Source organism: Nannospalax galili, unplaced genomic scaffold, assembly GCF_000622305.1.
Source record: "Nannospalax galili isolate Female #2095 unplaced genomic scaffold, S.galili_v1.0 scaffold233, whole genome shotgun sequence".
In the NCBI taxonomy this organism is placed as follows: Eukaryota; Metazoa; Chordata; class Mammalia; order Rodentia; family Spalacidae; genus Nannospalax; species Nannospalax galili.
In genome coordinates this window covers 12,451-16,928 of record NW_008333818.1, presented here as the reverse complement: position 1 = coordinate 16,928, position 4,478 = coordinate 12,451, and positions in this window count along the sequence as shown.

Sequence of the window (4,478 nt, the reverse complement as noted above, 5' to 3'; positions counted from 1 at the left end):
AGCTCTGTCTAGCTGCAGGACCACAGTTTTTAAATATTTTAGTTTCTCTACTTATATGCTTAGGTTAGACGGTGTGGTAAATTCTTTGTTTTGAAAGCAAATTTGTGTTTCCACTTGTCCCTGTAGGCAATGCCTCCATGTCTACTCCAGTTTTGATACCTAAGGCAGATTCAATACAGCTCCTGTTGCTGCCTTATTCCCCACTAGCTTTCATTCCCATGTGCCTTGTGTTATCTTTGTCTAGCTCCCTATGGCCATGGATGAATCTCCCCAGCAGGGCTGGCTCTGTTGACAGGTTAAGTGTGAGTCTACTGTTAACAGCAGAAACAGCCATGAAGTGAGTTTCTCACGTTTCTATATGAAATTTTCCTTTTGCTTTGTTATATTTTGTGAGATTATACTAAATTTTGTTTTGTTTTCGTTTGGTTTTTAATGAGCATATATTTGTATGTGTCTGCATCTTAAGTTGGAATAAATTACAATTTCTATTTTCAAAACATCTATCCTTACTGTCTACATTTCATAACCTAGTCACATAATCTATTTTAACTGTTCTCCTACTTGATTCCTATAGAAGTATGACGGTTCTAATCCTTGTCAGAGTTGATGTACTACTTTTTCATTTAACACCTTTGGTTTGTGTGTAAGGAACCCAGGAAAGTGAGTGGGCTTCCATTTGACATTCACAGTGACAAGAACCAATCACATTCTAATTGTCTGCCTCTCAAAATTCCTTCCTGGGTCCTGGGGTCACAACTTCCTTGCCACTTTGGCAGCAGCTGCATAGCAGAAGCCCTGTGCACTGTGCTGGCTGCAGACTTCCAGAACAAAGAAGGAACTCTTGCTGAAGAACTTCTCCTCCCTGAGGTAGACTTGGCTAGGGCGCTCCTCTCTGGCAGCTAAAGGCAGAAGTTAGTGGCCTTTGCCCTTGAAAGCACATCATGTGCTGGAAATCCTGTCCCATCCCTTTGCTTCTTGAGTGACTTCCAGAGCACCTGTCCTCTTTTGGCTGCTTAGGAATAAAGCCTTGAAATTGTTTTCTATGGCCGTTGTAATAAATCACTACAAAATTAATGTCTTAAAACAACACAAGCTTACTATGGCATATGTCTATAGATGGAAAGTTAAGCACAGGTTTCAGTGACTTTAACCAAGAGGCAGATAGGACTTTGTTCTTCTTCAGACCTCCACAGGAATCTCTGTTTCTTTACCCTCCTAATTTCTAGAGGCTGCTCTCATTCTTTGACTCCTTTCCTCTCTTTTCAAAGTCAACCATCACTCTGACCGCAGTTACTTTTAAGGACCTCTATGGGAGGTTGTTTATGCCCATTCTAGACAACCCTAAAAGACCTCCTTACCTCTATTTAGCTGCTTACTGACTCAGTTGTACCTATGAACTTAATTTTCCCCTGTACCGAAGGTAACGTATTAAAAGCTTCTGAAAATAGGACATGCCATTCCTTGGAGTCATTAGCTTAAACTACATAAAAGAAGGTAAGACAGAGCTGATTAAATTTGATAACTACAATTTGGGAGGAGAAGGGGGGAAGAGACCAGCCTGAGGTCAAATTAATGTAGACATTATTATATTTCTTCATTTTTAATATACATGTGATAAACTTCAATTTTGTGACAGGTGCCATTTCAGACACCACTCCCCCAAAAGCAGGAATATGAACACAAATGTGACCTTCCTTGTTCCCACATCGGCTGTATTTGATCATTTATTGAACATGTGCATTATGTGCAGAGGAAGATTCTGAGGAAGGAACATGGAAAGGGATGTCTCTGAGATCCCCAAAGATATTATGGACTGTGGGAAAATTGTTATACCAGTAAACACTGCAATTCAGATTTGTAAAAATAGAAGATTGTGTAAGGTATGAAGAGAATTGATGTGAGGGGTTCGAACCAGCGACCCCCCGGGAGGTGATGATTGGGGATGAGTAAGCACTCCATTCGCCAGCCCACACCACCCCCAGTACCAGGAACACTCAGGCACAACAGGGATCCTAGTCAAGCAGGGACTCATTTACTACAGGTGTTACAAAGCTTATAAAGGCACCTGGAAATCCCTCCCCCGCCCCCTCGTGAGGGTGTAGCTTAAGGATGGTCACGTGCTGACCATGCACTCCTCAGCAGTGTGGAAGTATTCTTCAGACTTTCAAAGCAAGTCAGGCCACGCCCCAGTAACTTCCTCTCAGACTTCTGCAAGGAGGGGCCTTTAGGTCCCCACAAATTGAGAGTAAGGGCTCTGTGATCCCCTTTGGAAATAGGGCACTTTACGTAGTGTTAACTTTCAAAGTAGAATTTGAAAGAGCTGAAGAAGTTTGTAGATATGCCATACAACTGTGAGTGGAGTATGTTTTAGAGACAATGTAATTCAATCTTGCTCGGTAAAATAAGTGAGACTATAAACACTAAAAGTATGCATTTTATTTATTGTAGGGTTGTGATAAAGGAAATCACTGCACATTTAAGAATGTTTGCATACACACACCGTATCTCCTTTCTAGATGGATTCTCCCCTTCTCACCTGCTACCCTACACTGAGCTCTCCTAACTCATAAATAAGATAGGGAATTACAAGGACAGAAAATAGATTAAAGAAAAAAAAGAGCTTGTTGGCACAGTATAAACAGACATTGTACTCTAAGAGCTGGTAGACACGCAGAGACAAAATGGTGACTCTCTGGTGTGTGTTTCTATTAGAGGCTACATTGGGACCAGAACATTTGCTTTTCTTTCTTCACCTCTTCCTGTGGTCACGCTTGAGGAGTCTGAAGAACTGATCCATTAGAACTTAGATGACATTGTGATTCAAGTATGGTTACACCACCAGCTAAGGACATGCTTGGTACTGGAATAAGTTTGACACCACTGTTCTTAACGGAAGAAGGCAGAGCACACCATGCAGGCCACACAAAGAAATACCAGGGTCAATGTATCAAATTTGTGTAATATGGTTGCTGCCTTGGTGTCTGATTTTAACCACTATAGACATTTGAAACCCCATTGTATCCTGCCACTTTTGGCCTGATTATAATTTCCCCTCCCTGTGTGATTGTGTGTGATATGGCTTGCTTATTACCATTCATCCCTCTGATTCCAAATCCAATATGCCCTGCAGCTATTAGCCATGAAAGAGCCTAATGTCCAACATAAGAGTCATGCAAATGAGGGCTGGGCTGTGACTACAGCTCAGTGATTACAGTAGTTGCCCGGCATGTGCAAAGCCCCAGGATCATTTCCCAGAACTTCAAAATAAAAAGTATTGCACAAAGAAATGGCTCATAGTTTCGATTACCAAGTGAGGAAAAAATACAGCTTAGGAGGGAAAGGCGATATTAATTTTACTTTCAAATAGAAATGTTTAGCATTTTCCCTAAATTTACTTAAATTCAAATTAGTGATTGATGTGGAAAGTAAGGGTCTGGAATCACTGAGCACTGAGTGGTGATTCTTATGTTTTTAACTCCTTTTTGGAATAATGAATAATAACTCCCTCGTGGAAAGAGTAAAACAAGGCAGCTACCACCTCAAGAATTTTCTGGGAAAGAAAGTTGATGTTTCTCTCCTCATGGTCTTGTCACTTATTATGTCTTTTTAAAATCATGTTTTTAGGGGCTGGAGAGATGGCTCAGTGGTTAAAAGCACTGGCTGCTCTTGCAGAGGACCTGGGTTTGATTCCGAGCACCCACATGGCAGCTAATAACTGCCTGTAACTCTGATGCCCTCTTCTGACCTCCAAGGGCATTGCACAACACGGGTACACTTACAGACATGCAGGCAATACATTCATACACATAAAATAAAAATAATAAAAATAAACTATTTTAAGATACTGTTTTTATTGATTCTTTGAAAAATTCATACAATGTTTTGACTCATATTTACCTCCCCATCTCCCCTCAGATCCACTCTCACCACTGTACTCCATCCATTTTGTGTCCTCTTTTTCTTTAAGCCTATGGAGTCTAATCTGCGTTCCCTAATACTCTTGGGTGTGGGACTGTCCTTTGGAGCATGGTCAATATACTCAGCAACATGCCCTTAAAGAAAACTGACTCTCCTCTCCCAGAAGTCATCCATTGCCCATACTTCATCACTAGGGCTGGGGCTTCTTGCCACCAAATGGGGACAAAATGTCCAAATAATTGGAACCTTAGGGGACATTCTTATTCAAACTACCACAGCTCCCCACAGTTTCTTATTTTCTATGCATTGACCAGTTGTGAATCTCTGTTTTAATCACTATCTGATGCAGGAAGAACTTTCTCTGGTGAAAAGTCATTAAGAACTGGTTTTATACTATGTCCATTTGGCAGAATAATAGTAGTAGGTTCTCCTTTATGGCCTTTAACCACAAGTTCTTGACCTCAGTAACTGTGCCAGGTACGATGTGGGCCTTAAATCCAAACAGAAAGTGGTTGATTACCCTCAGAATATTCTACCACTATTGCACTAGTGGATATAGC